Genomic DNA, 21,505 nt, shown 5'->3' with positions numbered 1-21,505 from the left:
TTTATTTTTGGCTGAGTTGGGTCTTCGTTTCTGTGCAAGGGCTTTCTCTAGCTGCGGCAAGCGGGGGCCACTCTTCATCGCGGTGCGCGGGCCTCTCACTATCGCGGCCTCTCTTGTTGCGGAGCACAGGCTCCAGACGCGCAGGCTCAGTAGTTGTGGCTCACGGGCCTAGTTGCTCCGCGGCATGTGGGATCCTCCCAGACCAGGGCTCGAACCCGTGTCCCCTGCATTGGCAGGCAGATTCTCAACCACTGCGCCACCAGGGAAACCCCACTGATAAGGTTTTGATATGAGTCTGCAAGCAATTGATTTATTATGGTCTCTGTGCAGTCAGACCTCTCTGCTAATGATAATCTGTATTTGCAGCCACTCCCCAGAGCTAGCATCACCGCCTCAGCTCCACCTCAGATCATCAGGCCATTAGATTCTCGTAAGGGGCGCGCAAACTAGATCCCTCGCATGCGCAGTTCACAGTAGGGTTCACACTCCTAAGAGAATCTAATTCCGCCACTGATCTGACAGAAGGTGGAGCTCAGGCGATAATGTGAGCGATGGGGAGTGACTGTAAAAATAGATGAAGTTTCTCTCGCTTGCCTACCACTCACCTCCTGCTGTGTGGCCTGGTTCCTAATGGGCCATGGACTGGTAATGGTCCGTGGCCTGGGGGTTGGGGACCCCTGCTCTAATAATCTTGCCATTTATTTTCTTTTTTTTTGGCTGCACCGCAAGGCTTGTAGGATCTTAGTTCCCCGACCAGGGATTGAATCTGGGCCACAGCAGTTAAAGTGCCAAGTCCTAACCACTGGACTGCCAGGGAATTCCCTCTTTTTTTTGTTTTATAATCTAACTCTCTTCTACTCATCTATGGAGTTTTTCATTTGTTTTCATATTTTAAATTTCCAATGTTTTCTTTATAACATCTTGCTCTTGTTTCAAAGATGCACTCTTTTCTTTTATCTCCCAAGAACATTAATAATTTTGTATTATCTCAGTCACAAAGTTTCTTTTTGTTCTTTGTTTTGGTCCATCTCTCATGTTGAATTGAATCTTTCTAATGTCTGGAGATCATAGTTAATATTGAGGTACCTAAAAGCTGAGTGGAAGCTCTGTTCATGGGTGGGATTTACTATCTGGTGGGCTTTACTATAGGGTAATCTGTACTATTTTACTGGGAACTCCTGATTCTCTCAGTATCTACAGGTCTTTTTTCTTGGGCTGGTCAGATGCTTCAGAAAGGAGTCCTCATTTGTGTGGTTTGAGCCGGAATTCAGTATTGTGGGATCTAAAGAGGGGAAAGGGGCTGTTGCCTTTCACCTAATCCCCCCCCTTTTTTGGTAAAGTACCTCTCACAGTCAGTTGAGGCTAATGTACCCAAATTCAGAGGTTTTTTTGTTCAAACTCTCTAGCCAGTTGAACTCCAGGCTTGGCACTGTACAGAGGCACAGGGCTGGGGGTGAGATGGGGGATGAGGTCTAATAGGTTCAGCTAATTCTCATTTGTTGAGTCCACCAGTTCCTCTACTTGTACTCCAGTTCCTGACATTTCTGCAATTCCTGATATTTCTCCAGGACTCTTTGATTCAAGTAGCTTATTTCTGTGCATTCCCCATTTCCTGCTTACATTTCAGCAAGGAAAATGGTCAGTAACTTTATCCATTTACTTTTCAGCTTTCAAATTTTTGTTGCTGCTTTCATCTCCTTTCTTGTTTTCTTTGTCCATGTGGGTGTATGCTTCTCCTGTTTTACTATCATTTTGGTGGAGTTTAGTGAAGAAACAAAGGTAAGTATGTGAGTTCAATTCGCTATGTTTAATTAGGCAATTTGTTGTTTTTAACATGAAGAGTTTTTTTTTGTTGTTGTTGTTATTGTTTCGGCCGTGCTGTGAGGCATACGGGATCTTAGTTCCCTGACCAGGGATCAAACCCGAGCCCCCTGCAGTGGAAGTGCAGAGTCCTTACCACTGGACTGCCAAGGAAGTCCCAACATGAAGAGTTTTGATTTTCTTTTCTATCTATGCTTCTTACTTTAGTATCTTACATTTTTAGTGGCCCTAATTACACGTGAAAGACTCATTTAGCTAAACTCTGGTTGCTTTAAGCTCGATCTACTTTCAGAAATCTCCTTATTTCACCCCACACATGAGTTTATTAAAGGAGCTAAGCCTTTTCTAAGGTAGAGCACTAAGTATGATGCTTTTTGCTTTATATTTATTATCTCATGAAATCTTTATGACAGTTCCAGGAGCTAGATAGTACTATCCCCACTTTATAGATGGAGCAACTGAGAGACATGGTATGTTATTGGTCTAAGGCAAAGCAACTTATAAGTGGCAAAAGCAGACTTTAGTGCTCTTATTCTTAACCTCAAAGCAACAAATATGTATCCTTTTGCTTTATTGCTGTGGTTCTTCCTTTTTCTACTACTATATTGTCTTTTGGGGAAAATGTAGTTAGCTACTGAATAAATCATTTAATTTTCTTTTCTAAAGGGACTTTCTGTTTGTTTTTATGTTAATACCACTTTAGGTCATTTGAGATGGGCAGTTTATTAGAGTGCTGTAATGTGTTTTTCACTACCCTCGGGCTCTAGGAGTCCAATTCATCCCATACTTTTCCTTTTGATAGCTTAGCATCCTATCCCCAGCTCTGTAATTATATGCTGCACCCTACAGATTCATTTGATAAAATGTTCATTTTAAAAAATATTTATTTATTTGGCTGCGGCACACTGGATCTTCTTTGTGGTGTGTGGGATCTTTTAGATGAGCTGCACAGACTCTTCACTGCAGCATGTGGACTCTCTAGTTGTGGCACATGGGCTCTAGAGTGCACCAGCTTAATTGCTCTGCACAGGCATGTGGGATCTTAGCTTCCCCCATCAGGGATCGAACCCACCTCCCCTGCACTGGAAGACAGATTCTTAACCACTGGACCACCAGGGAAGTCCCAAAATGTTCATTTTTAAACAATTGTCAAATCTGCTGACAATTTGCCAACCTTTTAATACCAAAATATCACCTGTAAAATTAATTTATAATATTGATATTAATTATTCCAAACATGTACCCACTTGGTCTATAGAAAAATCAACCTATCCTGCAAAAGCAAACAAACAAAAAACCCCTTCCCACCCAAGACTGATCAAATCCATACAGAATCTGTATATGTTCACAGATATTTTTGATCTTTATTTGGAATAGTTTTAGAAAAACATTAAATATAAAAATTTAACTTTTTAATTGACTCTCATTTGCCCTCTGTGTCAGTCTCTCTCTTTGTAAAATTAAGATTTATATATTAATTTTTCCAGGGTGAGAAAAGAATCAAGGAAGAAATGTGAAGGTGATAAAAAGTCTGAAAATTTATAATTATTCTGTATCTCTCCTTAAAAAAAAAAAAACAAAAAAACCCATAATATTTCAGAGATGCCTTAATTGTCCTAGGGAATAAATTGAGTACTTCTGGCTGAATATTGGAGAGGAGGTTCTGATATTGATGCCAGCCAGTCTGAGTCCTATTCATTCTTGTTAGTGTTCCTGTGTAACAAATGATTAAGGATGGATTGTTACTAGGCAACAAAACCAGTCTCAGTAAATTTAAGAAAATTCAAACCATCCCAAGCATGTTTTCTGACCAAAATGCTATGAGACTAGAAATCAAGTACAAGGAAAAAACTGCAGAAAACACAAACATGTGGAGGCTAAACAATATGCTACTAAACAAACATGGATCACCAAAGAAATCAAGGAATAAAAAAATACCTGGAGACAAATGAAAACGAAAGCACAATGATCCCAAGTCTCTAGGATGCAGCAAAATCAGTTCTAAGGGGAAAGTTTTTAGCAATACAAGCTTACCTCAGGGAACAAGAACAACCTGCCCTTACACCTAAAGGAACTAGAGAAAGAAGAACACACAAAACCCAAAGTTAGTAGAAGAAAATAAATCATAAAGATCAGAGCAGAAATAAATAGAGACAAAACAAAAAAAAAGAAAGAAATGCCCAAAGAAACCAAGAGCTGATTCTTTGAAAAGATAAACAAAATTCATAAACCTTTAGCCAGAGTCATCAAGAAAAAAATAGAGAGCTCAAATCAATAAAGCCAGAAATGAAAAAAGGAAATGTTAAAACCAACATCTCAGAAATACAAAGGATCATAAGAGATTACTACCAGCAATTATACCCCAATAAAATGGACAAGCTGGAATAAATGTACAATTATAAATTCTTACAAATGTATAATCTCCCAAGACTGGACCAGGGAGAAATAGAAAATATGAGTTAACAAATTTCCAGTAATGAAATTGAATTAGTAATAAAACAACTCTCAACAAACAAAAGTTCAGGACCAGATAGCTTCACAGGTGAATTCTACCAAACATTTAGAGAGGAGTTAACACCTATCCTTCTCAAACTATTCCAAAAAATGTAGAAGAAGCAATGCTCTTGAATTCATTCTATGAGGCCAACATCACCCTGATACCAAAACCAGACAAAGGTATCACAGAAAAAGAAAATTATGGGCCAACTACATTGATGAACATAGATGCAAAAATCCTCAACCAAATATTAGCAAACTGAATTCAACAATACATTAAAAGGATCATACATGATGATCAAGTGGGATTTATCCCAGGGATGCCAAGATGTTCAAAATCTGTAAATCAAACAATATGATACACCACATTAACAAATTGAACAATAAAAATCATATGATTATCTCAATAGATGCAGAAAAAAACTTTTGATAAAATTCAACATCTATTTATGATAAAAACTATCAACAAAGTGGGTATAGAGGGAACTTACCTCAACATAATAACGGCAATATATGACAAACCTGCAGCTAACATCACACTCAACAGTGAAAAGCTAAAAGAATTTTCTCTAAGATCAGGAAAAAGGCAAGGATGCCCACTCTTGCCACTTTTATTCAACACAGTATTGGATGTCCTAGTCACAGTAGTCAGACAAGAAAAAGAAATAAAAGGACTCCAAACTGGAAAGGAAGAAGTAAAACTGTCACTGTTTGCAGATAACATGATACTGTACATAAAAATCCTAAAGAAATCACCAAAAAACTACTAGAACTCATCAATGAATTTGGTGAAGTTGCAGGATACAAAATTAATATACAGAAATGTGTTGCATTTCTATACACTAACAACAAACTATCAGAGAAATTAAGTAAACAATCCCATTTACCATCACATCAAAAAGAATAAAACACTTAGAAAAAAATCTAACTAAGGAGGTAAAAGAACTTTACATGGAAAATTATAGACACTGATGAAAGAAACTGAAGATGACACAAACAAATAGAAAGATATATCATGTTCATGGATTGTAAGAAATAATATTGTTAAAATGTCCATACTACTGAAAGCAATCTGAAGATTTAATGCAACCCCTATCAAAATAGCCATGACGTTTTCACAGAAATAGGACAAATAATCCTAAAATTTATATGGAACCACAAAAGACCTGTAATTGCCAAAGCAATCTTGAGAAAAAGAACAAAGCTGAAGATATCACACGTGCTGACTTTGGACTATATGACAAAGCTGCAGTAATCAAAACAGTATGGTACTCGTGCAAAAACAGGCACATAGATCAGTGAAACAGAATAGAGAGCTCAGAAATAAACCCACTCACCTATGGTCGATTAATCTATGACAAAGGAGGCAAGAATATACAATGGGGAAAAGACAGTCTCTTCAACAAATGGCGACAGGAAAACTGTACAGCTACATATAAAAGAATGAAATTAGACCATTTTCTCACACCATATACAAAAATAAACTCAAAATCGTTTAAAGACCTAAATGTAAGAGCAGAAACCATAAAACTCCTAGAAGAAAACATCAGCAGAAAACTCTTTGACATAAATGGTAGCAATTTTTTCATGGATTTGTCTCTAAGACAAAGGAAACAAAAGCAAAAATAAACAAATGGGATCTAATTAAACTTAAAAGCTTTTTCACAGCAAAGGAAACCATTGACAGGAAATTCCCTGGTTGTCCAGTGGTTAGGACTTGGCACTTTAACTGCCATGGCCCTGGGTTCACCAGGTTCATTCCCTGGTCAGGGAACTAAGATCCTGCGAGCTTCACAATGTGGCAAAAAAGAAAGAAAGAAAGAAAGAAAACCATTGACAAAACTAAAAGACAACCTAATAAATGGCAGAAAATATTTGTAAATGATATGACCCATAAGTGGTTAATATCCAAAATATATAAACAGCTCATACAACTGAATATCCAAAAACAAACAAGCTGATTAAGAAATGGGCAGAAGACCTGAATAGACATTTTTTCAAAGAAGACATCCAGATGGCCAACAGGCACATAAAAAAATGCTTAACATTGCTAATCATCAGAGAAATGTAAATCAAAACTACAATGAGTTATCACCTCATACCTGTCAGAATGACTATCATCAAAAAGACCACATATAACAAATGTTGGCAAGGATGTGGAGAAAAGGGAACCTTTGTGCACTGTTGGTGGGAATGTAATTTGGTGCAGCCACTATGGAAAATGGTATGGAGGTTCCTCAAAAAAAATTAAAAATAAAACTATCATATGATCCAGCAGTTCAACTCCTGGGTATATATCTGGAAAAAATGAAAACACTAATTTGAAAAGATACATGCACCCCCCTATGTTCATAGCAGCATTAGCCAACATATATGATATATATATTATATATAATATTATATATATTATATATAATATTATATATATTATATGTAATATATATAATGAAATATTACTCAGCCATAAAAAAGAACTAAATTTTGCCATTTGCAACAACATGCATGGACCCAGAGGGTATTATGCTTAGTGAAATAAGTCAGACAGAGAAAGACATAACATATAGTATTTACTGTATGTTATCACATATGTGGAATCTAAAAGAATGAAATGAATGAATATATCAAAACAGAAACAAAGGTACAGATAGAGAACAAATAGTGATTAGCAGTAGGGAGAGGGAAATGGGGAGGGGTAATATAGGGGAGGGGGATTATTACCATGTACAAAATAAATAAGCTACAAGGATATATTGTACAGCATGGGAAATATAGCCAATATTTTATAATAAATTTAAAATGATTATAATTTGTAAAAATATTGAATCACTATGTTGTACACCTGAAACTAGTATTAAAAAAAAAGAATGGGTTGTTACTGGATTGTTGTCATGTAAAAGATATTTTTCTTTAATCATTTAAACTTAGTTAATCTATGGTCATTATTAAAAAAAAAATTAAACACAAACAAGTAAAAAGAAAAAAACCTTATAAGCCTACCACTCAGAGATAATAAGCGTTTCCATTTAGCACTTATCTTTTCAGACATTTTCCTACACACATTCATGTATTGTTTCAGTTAGGGTACAGTCAGGGAAGCAGAGTCGCCGTGGATGTTATAGAAGAAGGGGTTGGTTATAGGAATTAGACCATAACCAGTTATGGGGGGAGCTGGAGAAGTGAGAGTCCAGAAGGGGGAGTTGGAGGATTGAGAAAGAGCCACTAGCCACTCTCCTGAAGCACCAGTGTGGTTGGACAAGCGGAGCTTGCAGGAAATGTGAGAAGCCCTACCACATCCCACTACAAAGCTGAGGCTTGTGGTGAGGTCTCTGGGAAGCTGTTGCCTCTGTGGAGTGAGGGCTGGTATAGGGTACTGCTGTGGCAGCAGCAGAAGAGTTGGGTGTGGAATGAGTGTTAGGACAAGTTGGAAACCACCGGGCAAGTCTGGGTCTATCTGGCAGTGTATTTAACTGGGAATTCCTTCAGCGTGTGGTTGCCAACTCCAGCTCAGAGCCAGACAGGGAAGAGGTTTCTGGGAAACAGAGTTCCCAGGTTAACAAAGTTGACAATAGCGTGTGTGTGTGTGTGTGTGTGTGTGTGTAAGTGCATACATATATGTGTTTGTGTATATATGTCTCTATATGTATATATAGCTATATGTATGTGTGTGTGTGTGTATGAATTCATACTCTGCAAGGAGTTCTGTAACCTATTTTTTCTCACTTCAACCATTACAAACACTATTGTTTATATAGATCTTTAGCATAACTTTAATGGCTGCTTTGTCTCCCATCATTTTGAGGATTTATTTGATCTCTTTGTTAATCTTCTCAATTGTTTAACACTGAAAGTTTAGGCTGGGGTGCTTCTGGTGATGGACTGATGCAGTGAGTGGGTCAGGTGAAGGACACCAGGACATTCCAGAGCAGAGTGGTGGTTGTAACGTTATAATATTCCATTATTCTAAGACTTTTAGTAATTTCTCCTTAACCTTGACTACATTTTCTCTGATATACTGTTATGAAATCAAGAGGGATGTTCATTCCTCTGAGGAAGGAGTAATGGCCACGTTAACTGGGCTCAGGGGCATGGTGATCCTACATGTGTCATTGTCATCAAACAAAGTGGCATGTGGACACGAGGACGCCAGAGCAGAAGAGACTGAAGACCCTGCTCCTGGGTGTCCATGAGGTGGCCCCCTTTGGGGACTGCTCAGATATAGCTGGAGGACACTTAGGAAGGATTAATCTCCAAACCATAAGGCCAGGTGAGAGAGGGTTGAGGGAAGGTTCCTTAGTAATTCAGGTTATGACTGAGGGTATCACAATGCATTTTATTTAACAGCATTCATTTTTTACTTTGGATTGTGAGCAATCAGAAAGCATCTTTCACGTTCAGCCATCTTTGTGTCTCCAGTGTCTAGAGAGTATATATACTGAAGCATGTTCAAACTGGGTAGCTGAGGAGTGGTAAATGAAGTTACAAATGTGTGATCAAGGTTTAGGGAAAACAACACAGAATGTTGGAATATCCAGGGCTCATAGCGCTGGGGAGCTATTATCACTTCTAAGCCCAAAGGGGCAGAGCAGGGAGGTAGAGGTTGCCAGAACCCAAAGAGCATCTCCCACTGGGCAAATCCAGCTGAAGACTGGAGAGCACAGAACCCACTGATAGAGTCCTTAAAGACAGACCCCCAGAGATCAAACTGGGGCGAGGAAGGTGGTGGAGGCCGAACTGGAGGGGCAAGTGGGAGATACCCAGCACAAGGCATCATTAGACACAGGTGTTTTTGAGAAGATGAGCCCTGAGCTAGCCATTACATATGTTTATATCTGTTATCATGAATTTTAGGTAAGTTTTCATTTTGATATATTTCAAACTAGAAAAGTTACAAGAATAGCACGGGGAACTCCTGTATACCCTTAATTCTTTTACATTTTGCCTCATTTGCCTTATCATTTCCCCTCACCCCGCCCCTCTCTCTTGTGGTTCTGAGGTTTCCCTCAACCATTTGAGAGTAAGTTGGATACATTATGTCTCCTTTACCCTCAATACTTCAGTGTGTGTTTCCTAGACATAAGGACATCCTCTTACATAACCATCGTACAATAATTTAAATCAAGAAATTTAACAATGATACAATTCTATTCTATTGTTTTAAATACAGCCCATATTCAAATTTTATCAATCGTCCCAATAATGTCCTTTATAGCTTTTTTTTTTTTTCCTGTTTCAAGATCTAATCCACGCTCATACATTGTGTTAAATTGTCTTGTTTGTTTAGCCTCTTTGAATCTGGAATATTTCATCAGCTCCTTGTAGTTCTTTTTGATCTTGACTTATTCTTTTTTTGCTATTACTATTATATTTAGGTTAAATCTATACTTTTGAATCCATGTCATCATAGAGTTGAGTTTATAGGATTCCCCTCCCTCCTTTCCTTCCTTCCTTCTTTCCTTGAAAAGCTGGATGTTATTTAACCTATTGCACTGATGTGAAAACCAAGGCCCAGAGAGGGTAAGTAACTTGGTGTAGTTTGTAAGTGCAAAGTTGGTCCTGGAATCTAGGGCTTCATGAATCCACAAACCTGTGTTCTTAACCATCATGTTATAAGGTACACAGTCAAATAATTTGGAAAGGGCTATTTTAGACAAAATTACAAAATTCCATTGATTTCTTCACTGTAAGACTGGCCGGAGCTTTTATTATGCAAATGAACATTGGGAATTTCCAAGAGGGGAAGAGTATGCAGCATTTCCTAAATTTGTACTCACAGAAGCCGTTCCCCCACCTCCTAACCCTCAGAATACTTCTTCGATGCAGTGCTTTTGTAAACACTGGGTTAGAAGGTGGAGCATCTGTGGATTGAAGAGGGTGGAAGTGCAGAGCTGTGGTTGAGAAAGGAAGGTGGAAGACTATTAACGGGAGGATGGCCGAGGAAGTTGTAGTTTCCATGAATGAAGTCTGGCCTGCGTGCTCTAAGCCGCCGTCTTCGGGTTGTCCCCTCAGCCTCTTTTTCGCTTTGCTACAGCTGCCTACACACCCCTGCTACTCCTGCTACTGCAGCTGGCACAGCCTTCAGGAACGTTTTAAACTTGTGTTTAAAATGTGGGGGCTTCCCTGGTGGCGCAGTGGTTGAAAATCCGCCTGCCAATGCAGGGGACACGGGTTCGAGCCCTGGTCTGGGAACATCCCACATGCCGCAGAGCAACTAATCCCGTGCACCACAACTACTGAGCCTGCGCGTCTGGAGCCTGTGCTCCGCAACAAGAGAGGCCGCGATGGTGAGAGGCCCGCGCACCGCGATGAAGAGTGGTCCCCGCTTGCCGCAACTAGAGAAAGCCCTCGCACAGAAACGAACACCCAACACAGCAAAAAATAAAAATAAATAAATTAATTAATTAAAAAAAATGCTGACTCAAAGTCAATCTAAAAGAATAGAAATTTGGGGAGAAGGAAGAGCTCCACCTGCCAATACGGATGCTAAGGAGGACACAGAGCACTGAGTAGGATTAGTAATCTGAAGAGGAGGAGGAGAGGGATGGCGAGAAGCATGGAGATGAGTGTGACAAAGCTAAGAGGGCTACGTGGGCAGAGAACGAAGATGACGAAGCCGATGCCTTTCATTCCCAGAAGCTGAAATCCGGTGGGGACGATCAGACAGACAGCATTGAAAGGAAATGAAACAGGGGTTTCTTAAAAGTGCATAAATGCCAGGGGCTGGGGGAAGAGGGAGTGGAGAGTTGTTGTTTAAAGGGTAGAGAGTTTCAGGTTTCAAAGATGAGAAGAGTTCTGGTGATGGGCTGCACAGTAATGTGAATGTACCTGGCGCTACTGAACTGTACACTTAAACACGGTTAAGATGTTAACTTGTATGGCATATGTATTATACCACACACACCATAAAGGCTGTAGTGACTGACACACTTCTCATTCCAGAATCCAGTTTGGGCAGAGGGTCCCTCCTACCTCAGGGTTACCACCCTGTTTATTGACAACACGATGCTTCTCAATAAAATGCCATCAAACCAGCAGAGGGGAAAACTGCCACCAGTGGGGAAAAGACAAAAATTCCAAGGACAAGCTTTGCTCTCAAAAATTACTTTTAAAGGGGAAGTTCTATTTGTATTTTAATTTACATTGTGTTAATGTACAATTTAATTTTTTTTAAATGAATTTCTTAAGATGTCAGTTGATGAGCAAAACACCTTTGAAGTATTCTCAATCCTGTTCAGATATTACTTGTGATGTAACCATGTTTATCATAATTTCAAAGAACAGTAAAAACATTTTATATAAGGAAAAATATCAAAAAAGATGTAATTTTATTCAGAGCATTTTGAGACACCCTTTTCACACCCAAGTCCAAAACATCTATAATTTATCCTTCTTTCTTCCCCTCCTACCCCCATCACCAACTCCCACTGCCCTAATGCAGTTTTATAAATGTGCTCACAGATGCAATTTTAATCTCAAAGGAGTGGAGCTGTACATCTATTTTGGCACTTGGTCCTCCTGTGTATGTCAGATCAGTACAAAGAGTGACTAAATTAACAGCAATATCAGGATAACAGAAAAATCCAAGTCGACATTCTGTTAAAAAAAATCATTTTGTGACACAAATGAAGACATGAGAAGGTCTGAATTTGCATCTTTGAATGACATGTATGGAAAAAATTCTCTGCTTTATAAAGCATATTATAGAGAAGTATCATATTTTTTATACTTAATAATTATTGAACAGCAGAAAGTCCATTGTGTAGCAAAGACCAAACCAATACAGTCAAGACTTTAGAAAGAGCTTCCTTCCATCAACACAGAAGCAGATGCAGCCAGGTAGCGGAAATAATGGGAATCTCTTAATGTCTGAATCGGTATGACACCACAGAGGCATATTTGTAACCTCACATTGCTCCTTCTGTGGCCGGATGAAAATGTAATAACAGGACACCAACTGCACATTCCAGGTTCAAGGGGGAAAACCCCACAATATAATAAAATAAGAAGTAAATCATATGTTTCGGAACTAGCAATAAAGGAGGCAGATGCTCTGACAATAATGCTGATATATCCAGGGAGGCATCAAGGACCTTGTAGGATGGTTCTTCCTCAGATTAGCACTGCCTAATTAAGAATAACTGAATTATGGGCGCTGCTGGTGAGGCTTGTATCATTTGTCTTGTTGATAGCAACTCCAAAACACCCACACTTGAATTAAGTCGCTGGTAGTTATTATTGAAAGAGAAGTAAAATGGTTCAGCAGGCTAATCAGAAGGGCTGGAGAAGTGGAAAGGAAAGCCATGCTGTCAGTTGCATACTGCAGCCCAGCTTCGTCATGGAATATGTTATTGAGCCGTCAGTTGACACCTCTGCCTCAATTTCTTCGTGGTGAAGCTGGAAAACACAGCGGCTCAGACCTACAGAGACATCTGCTCATCTCAACAACCCCACTGAACACCAGTGTCAAGTTTACTGGCTTCAAATTCCACTTTGATCCTGTAGAAGCAAAAAGTGACATTTTACCCTGCTCCCAACATGATTAAGCACTTCATATATGACAGTCAGAGAAAGCATGTAATGCTCTGACATAAACCAAAAATAATGAGGCCACCTTGACTGGGTTTGGCCCCTGCATAGCAAAACCTTGAATATTTCCTGTAAACCATTTTATATTTGATATTTGCCATGTTGGTGTCTGAAGATACATCGTGAGTTTTTGAATATGATAATCACGTGAGAAAGTTACTGTTTTTCCTTCATGGACAGACTAATGTAAACTTGGTAACCTGGGCAATTTTGCAGGTTTTAAATTTAAATACTTTGGCCAGACAATTCTTCTGAAGTCTGACTCTCTTGCCCTCTTAGAAAATAAATGTTTTCTTTCCTTTTCTAAATGCTTCTTTCTCTGTCTTCCTTTGACAATCATCTCAAAAGCCTTTGTGCAAAACTAATGGTTTCTTCTTATTTATCCAATCAGATGCAAATTCCTTTGGCTGATATGTCCTGGCTGCTGAAATCTGACCTTGAACTCTTTCTGTAAATTTCTGTCCCATTGTTCCCTCACACAAATCCCATTGTAGCCGGGAAGAGCATGATGCCTGGATTGTCACCTCTGCACCTTGGCTCATACTACCTCTTCCTCTTGCAAAATCCTCCCAACATCCCTTTATCAATGCAAATTATATCCATCTCTCCGGGGCACAGCTTAGGTCCTATATTGTCCGTGAAACTGACTGGGTAGCTCACAGTACTGTCCTTCTCTCAAATCATAGTCTGTGCTACACACTCAGCATTGAACCCTTTGTCCCTATGTGAAGTGTTTTGCATTAACGTTTAAGTCTGAGAACCGCATCCCTCTAGATAGATTGTAAACTGCAATCCACAAGAAAAATTGGCGTTTCTAATGCAGGTCTACTATTTAACGGAGGGATTGGAAACTGAGTACCGTATCGTTCTCTGCTTTTTACACAACTTTAACTACAATACAGAGACATGGAAAGCATTGGAGTACAAGCCGCCTTTAATAATTCTATGCCAAATACTACTTTCCAACCTCCTAACAACACCTTGGGCAAATCCTATACCTTTCTGGTCAGTTTCTGTTATTAAAATAATCTAGTCCAGTTAAAAACTTCAATTTCATGTCTGATCCAAAACTCTCCCCCAGTGCTGGTCAGACTTGTTACTCTTCCTCTGTCTTCTTTCTAGAGCTTGGGGAAGGGATGGCAGGGAAGGAAAGCACCCCTTGTCTTCTTTGGATGATTATAATCTGCTCCTTGTTGCTTTTCTGGTAATGCTGATGGCAGATGATAACTTCTTGCAGAGTGCAGGTGCCGGCTTTCTGACGGGGTCCCCACTGCGAAGTCCCCTGTTGTGGGATCTCTGGTTCCAGATCAGCCTCTTCCCTTGACCTCCTCTTACTGCCACACCACTTTCCTGGCAAATGGCTCCGTTGGGTGCTGTTCTGGCTGGAGGATTCCAGCCCAAGTACTTTCACACAGCCACACAGAAAAGTCATGTTATTCATATCATGTAGCCCAAGTGCTGACTCCACTTGTGCTTTCTCTGTCCTGCTTCTTCCCTGTTCCCCTTCCTCTGCTCATGCCAGCCTGGGGGCAGATATGCAAGACTACTTTCTCAGCAGACACAAAGTGGGAGGCAAAACGACAGTGTCCCGATTTGTACACACCCACATTTTTTACATCTGTTCTTTTGCACACTCCTGATCAACCCTGGGCTTACATAACAAGATAGCAATTTTGTGAAGCTCCTTTTCTAATAGCGGTTCTTCGTCAAAATTATCCTTGATCAAAATTGTAAAATGAATAGCTGTTTCATTTCTAAATAAGGAAGTTCTAATGAAAGCCTAAGATGTCCTCAGGCATCCTATTATATTACATTATATTATATCCACAGGAATCTTTGTTTCACTGAAGAAGAGACTATTTCAACAGTTTATTTTTCAGTCCTGAAACTTTAAAAAATTTGTGATATATGAATTTTATTTTATTAGAAACAGTTTGGGACTCTGCCTAAATTTCAGACACCCTCCAGACAATTCCATTATATTTTACAGTCACCCATTCCTGCTATAATTTTTCAGCTTAATTTGTATTTCTAATTAAGTTTTTGTGTGTGTTCTACCCCAGCACCAGTGTAATCTTTTCCAGATTTTTACTTTGGGGTCACTATATGCTTCTTTTGTGCATTCTAATTTTACATTCTCTATCTGATATTTCCAATAGCTGAAGTTCTTGAGGGCCTAATCTCTTATCTCAGCTAATTTTTCCTCATGGCTGGTGTGTTTTGTAATTTTGGATTGTGATTATCACGTTTGCCTGAACTTTATATGTTCATTTACTGTTTTGGGGTTTCCCAAACCAATTAGAGGCTGAATTTTAATCCCAAATGCAGATTCATAACCTGTAGTTATGAATCTCAGAGGATATTTTAATTTTTAAACACCCAAAGTCTGTGCCAAGACAGACAAATCTCTTTGTGTTTCCTCTTTGCTGATAGGCAGACAGCCTTTTTCTAGCCTTCTTTTTCAGTGAGGGTAAGCACTGAGACTTCAACTCCAAATCCCTATATTTTGCAAGTTCAAGGTCTTGTTTCCTGTCTCGAGGTTGCCCTTAAAACCCAAGCATTTAGAAAATGGGAACTGTCAACTTCTTTAAAGCCAACTGCACTTTCAGCGTCAGCCTACAACTATGGGTTACAACTTGCTTTTTAGATTTGGCCCTTGGGAATTTTCCATACCATTTTTTTTTTTTTTTTTAATGAATTCAGCTATGCATTGGAAAGAATGACTATTATATTTGATCCAGTTTTTCTAAGTATCTTATAGAAAAGAATTTGAAAATATCTAGCCTGCTCTTCCTTTAAATTTCAAATCCTACCTACTTGTATTTCAGAATTTTTTCCATATCTTGTTCTGAAGCAATGTAATAATATTTATTGAATGCCTTTTATGTGCCAAGTGTTTTATATTTGTGATCCCATTTTCTTGTCATCTTTACTGTAATTCTGATCATATCATATAAATAAGACCCTATCTGTTATTCTCTGTGTCCACCCCTTGCGTATATCCTGCATAGTGCTATGATATTGACTTGTAACAAGAAATACATATTTGGTCTTCACCCAGTTGAGCTCCTAAAACTCTTGGAATTTCCTAAGTGATGAGAGCTATTGAGGTGTCTCTTGTTATGTTAACTAGGTGACTTTTGGACCCCACCTAATTGGGGGGGCTGGTTGCCAGGAGAATAAGCCAGGTGATTAGAGGGTTGGAACTTTCAGTCCTACAATCTGACCTCCTGGGACGGTAGAGAGTCTGGAGGTTGAATTCATCACCAATGGCCAATGATTTAGTCAAGCATTCCTATGTAATGGGCCTCCATAAAAACCCAAAAGGACAGGTTGGTGAACTCGTGGAGATTCAGAAAGAGTGGCATGCCTGGAAAGGGCATGGAAGCTCTGGGCCCTTTCCCCATACTTTGCCCTATGCATCTCCTATTTGGCTGTTACTGAGTTATACTTTTTTATAGTAAGCTGCTAATATAGCAAGCAAAATGTTTCTCTGAGTTCTGTGAGCCACTCTAGCAAATTAATCAAACCCAATTTGATTCACTGGAACCTCCAATCCATAGCCAGTGATAGCAATGGTGATAGGCACATAGGTAATATGTACCTATTTTCAGATAAGGACCTGCAACCAGGGAAGTGAAGTGACTTGTCCAAGTTTATAGAGGTAGTCAGGGATTGATTTGTAATAAAAGATCAGATGCCAAAATCCATCCCCCCTGCCACTGGGAGGCTATTTCTTTCATTAGTTTCTAGGAAGCCAAGGTGACTAGCTAAATTATGAAAGTGGTTTGATTAAATGATAACTGAAATAAATTCTTCACATCATTAATTTCAAATTACATTTGATTTTAATACTGTTAGATGATTTATATTGTACAGAATTAAAGAAATTTCATAGAATCAGCATAACAGAGTAAAACTTCCAGGCCCTATTGATTATACATTGTGCCAATTTTTGTACCATTTCTGAAAAGTAGGTAACATTTATTTTGGAAGGTATTCTGAGTTCTTACCTCATGCAAGAGAAATATTAAAAACCATTGTGCTTTGTTTCTTCCCTCCCCTACTTTTCTTAGTCCCTGATATAAAGGAGAAGATTAGCAAACTATTGTTTTTACTGAGTCCATTATAAAAATCAGTTTATTATTATTTCTAAAAAACCCATGAAAATTAGCAAGTTGAAAATGTCTTATTCTTACAATTCTCTAAAAATTCTGAAATAGATAAAAGTGCCATGCTTTGACTAATCTATTACAGTTTTCTGTAATAGATTTAAGATGAGGTATTTAAACTGGAGAACATTTTCTGCAGTAGAGGCTAAACTATCAAATTGGTGATCAAAGTCAAGTGACTATCACAAAGGCATATCCATACCTGGAGAAAGTATGCAGCAAAGATTAGATTCTCAGAATAGATGAGTAGATACTGTATGCTGAGTAGAAAGGCTATTTTGGGTCTTTTTAGACTAAATCAGTCTGTAGCAAATTGTAGGTCACTGCTGCTGCGGTTCATTCTCAGATGGAATTTGAAATAAATGAATACATGTGCTCTCTGAGTATAAAGTTTCTGACTTATAGTGCCTTTTTCAGTTTTGTGCTATGAAAAAAGTGATTCCCATTGTCTGAAAGAGTAGTTTTCTGTAGGGTCTGGAAAACGTTCTTATACTTTTAATGGCAAATTTAAAAATGTTGTCTAGTCGGGCTCTGTGGCGCAATGGATAGTGCATTGGACTTCTAAAAATGTTGTCTACAGGGTTCTATATTGTACAGCTGGAGGCAAAGTCTGAGTCCATTTTACAGGAAACGTGGAGCCTTGATTATTGGATGGGTTCCCATGGTGGCATGCAGAGAGAACAGCTTTTCAGTTTTTAGAGTCAGAGTGTGTGTTTGCTTATGTTAGGTCGTAAATCAATGCTATTTTAATTGCAAAAAAATGAAATACGAAATATTTTGGCAATATAGTTTTAAAAAAAATACACGAGGAGTTGTAAAAGCTAATATTTAGGGGAAAGAATCTTTCCAAAATAGGACAGTTTTGAGTGACACTATGATTTTAACATGCCTTACTAATTACCATGCAACTCTTTATGTCAAGCACGATATTAGATTGAAGGCAGGGACATCTCTTCTTCATTTTTTATCGTCCCCGCTCTTTCTACACCTGGTCAGTCCTGGATGAAGGTCTTTGGAGACATCCACCTAAATGATCATGGACGAGCCTCTGCTTGAACGTTTCAACACAATTACCCTCACTGCACCAGTCAGCCCATTCTGGTTTTGACGGCTTAGGCGGAAACTTTTTCTTCTCTTGAGTGAACATGTGCTCTCTCTTTTTCACCATTGTATATTCAGTGCCTAGTACAATGCACGGCATATAGTAGGCTTTTACTATGTATTTCTTGATTCAACTGGCCTCACCAAAGTAATAAGAAGCATGTGTATACAACCAAGGAAGTTGCCCTATGATGTGCCTCATGAAACCCTGCTCCCTCAATCCATAATCTGTGTTTTAGACTCTGGTCATTCAACCAGTTATGAACCCACTACACGGAGTCACTTCCAGCACAGGTCTTATCTCATGTCTAACAAGGTCGTCACCAAATATAATGAAACTCTATCAAATGCCATTCTGAAATTCAGTGATATTATGCATATGGACTTCACCTGACCTATCAGTCCCAGAAATGAAACATTTGTGTCGATCTTGAACTATAATGGTATTTAATTCTTATGCCCAGTTTTTTGTTCATCTTTCCCTGTATTGTTTATAGAATACTTTAATCTCATCTCAGTTTTCTGTAGATTTTATTTGTATTTTCAAAACATCTTTAATAAATTTAGAATACCTGATTTTTTAAACAAATATTAAGTACGTTTGTGTTATCACTGATCTTTGTTTTTTAACTCTACCTTACAACCCCCTTTCTTAAAATGAAACTTAAGTTTAATTTATAGTTTAAAGGAGTCTAGAGAAAGGGAATTAACCTTGATGAAGTACATGTATGCTAGATACTTCCCCCTTGAATTATTGCTTATTCCTCAGAAAATACTGCAAAGTAGATTTTTTTTTTTTAAAGAAATTCACGTTCTTTTATTTATTTATTTATTTATTTATTTATTTATGACTGTGTTGAGTTTTCGTTTCTGTGTGAGGGCTTTCTCTAGTTGCGGCAAGTGGGGACCACTCTTCATCGCGGTGCGCGGGCCTCTCACCATCGCGGCCTCTCTTGTTGCGGAGCACAGGCTCCAGACGCGCAGGCTCAGTAATTGTGGCTCACGGGCCCAGTTGCTCCGTGGCATGTGGGATCTTCCCAGACCAGGGCTCGAACCCGTGTCCCCTGCATTGGCAGGCAGATTCTCAACCACTGCGCCACCAGGGAAGCCCTGCAAAGTAGATTTTATTAAACCTGTTTTATATAAGAGGGAAGTAGGACATGAAGCAAGGAAGGGACAGAGTTGACATCGGAATTCAGTTAGGTTTGGTTCTAAAGCAGAGAACCTCTGTGAGAATCTGATGAAAGCCATAGCCCGCTTCCCAGTAAATGCACGTAAGTCACATATCTGTTGGTGTTCTCTGTTATAAACTACAGAAATGAATCCGATTTTGAAATAGGAAAGAGACTTTATGTTTTTAAGACATTGGTAGCTCACAGAACCTCTGGGAGGGCTGTAGAATCGGGAATGAGACTAGGCAACCAGGAAGAAGTGTCCAAACCCACCCTTACAGAAGTGTCTGGTTTGGAATCTGTTGCTATACTTCTGTGAAGCACTAGAAGATGCAGTTTGCACCGCTATTTCTGGAATTTAGTGCTGTTGAAGCCACTGCTGCCACCCCATTTTTTTTTTTGGAAGTGGGTAAAATGTGTTTATTTTCTTCTATTTGTGTGTATGTGTGTGTATGTGTTTAAGGAAAAGGAGAAAAAGTCTCCTCCCTTCCAGGACCCAGTGTCTACTGGGCTTGGAGGTGGGTGGAGCCAGGGCCAGGCACCCCTACTAGAAGTTGTAGAGCAGAAGGTGATGGCATTAACTCTGTAGTCCAGGAGAAGAGGGTGCTGGATGTGTCTGAACCCTAGGCTGCCCCGCCCAGTGAAGAGAAGTGCCACAGCTTCATCAGGGTGAAGGTAGAGAAGCAGTTCTGAGCCAGGATCTCTGCCTTGGCTCAGTGCCAAAAGGAAGTCTTCCTTCAGCAGCTCCCAGCTCTTCCATAATGAGCCCACACACAGGATGAGAAGGCCAGTCTCCCGTTGGAACAAGACTTGGTCAATCCCAGGTAATATTGCCATGGTGTGTCTGCCCAGCACCCACCCGGCCTTCCTGAAGGTATAACAAGAAAGTGGGGGGACTTCCCTGGTGGTGTAGTGGATAGGACCCGGTGCTCCCAATGCAGGGAGTCCAGGTTCGATCCCTGATCAGGGAACTAGACCCCACATGCATGCTGCAACTAAGAGTTTGCATGCCACAACTAAGGAGCCCACCTGCTGCAACTAAGGAGTCCACGTGCTGCAACTAAGGAGCTGGAGAGCCACAACTAAGGAGACCGTGAGCCTCAACTTAGGAGCCTGCCTGCTGCAACTAAGACCCAGTGCAACCAAATAAATTAAAAAATGACAACAACAGCAACAAAACACTAATGTATCTAAAAAAAAAAAAAAAACAAGAAAGGGGAGCTACATGCTGAGCACCTCCTGCAATTTTAACAGCAAAACCCAGTAAACCTGCATTTATCAAATATAGGTGAGTGAGGATTCCTAGCTGATCTGGCACCTGGAAATAGTTGAACATGGTGGGCAGTGTCATGAGGAGCTAGGCTGTGCATCGTCAAACACAAACACCTCACTAACTTGGTCCTGCAGCAACAAGCATCAGTACTTGTTGACATTACAAACGTGGACCTATAGCAACCATCATCTGCACCTTGTTGACACTGCTAATAGGGCCTGCCTCCTGGGTCTGCAAGCGGAGCAGTTGCACAGGGTGCCATGTTCAGAAGGGCTCACACTTGGTTTAATGCTCTATTGTCACTGCCTTGGATTGCTTAATCATTTTTGAACACTGGTCTCCACATTTGCACTTTGCACTAGGCCTTGTGAATTACGTAGCTGGTCCCCACATGGTCCTGTAGCAACCACCACCAACCCTGCACGGACACCATGAACATGGACCTCGAACTACCCCCACTGCCATTACACCGCCACTGCAAACATGTTCTGCTGCAACTGGGATCACCAACATGCCAACACCACAGATACAGTCCTGCAACAACCCCATTCCTACACCGAGAGAGAGAGAGAGAGAAACCCATGAAACACAAATTTTGTGTGAATATTATAAGGTTCTTGGATTTCTAAAGCCCCCTTTGTGGTCCCAGCTTAAGACTCTAGCTCTAAAGCCCATTTCCAGGACTAGAGCAAGAAAGATTTTTTCCCCCCGTTTTATTGAGATATAATTGACATACAGCAGTATATAAGTTTAAGGTGCACAGCATAAAGATCTGACTTACATCATGAAATATCTACCACAATAAGTCTAGTGAACATCCATCATCTCATATGGATACAATATTAAAGAAATAGCAAAAAAATATACTTTTTCCTTGTGATGAGAAC

General features: G+C 39.5%; 1 pseudogene; it reads right to left on the bottom strand.

The window, feature by feature from the left end:
* The window catches only part of LOC132373716 (N-acetyl-D-glucosamine kinase-like), a 31,143-nt pseudogene extending 10,462 nt beyond the window's left edge, over nt 1–20,681 (bottom strand).
* Between the last annotated feature and the right edge of the window lie 824 nt (nt 20,682–21,505).

The sequence above is a fragment of the Balaenoptera ricei genome, chromosome 10, assembly GCF_028023285.1.
Source record: "Balaenoptera ricei isolate mBalRic1 chromosome 10, mBalRic1.hap2, whole genome shotgun sequence".
NCBI lineage: Eukaryota > Metazoa > Chordata > Mammalia > Artiodactyla > Balaenopteridae > Balaenoptera > Balaenoptera ricei.
This window is presented reverse-complemented; position numbering and strand designations above follow the sequence as displayed.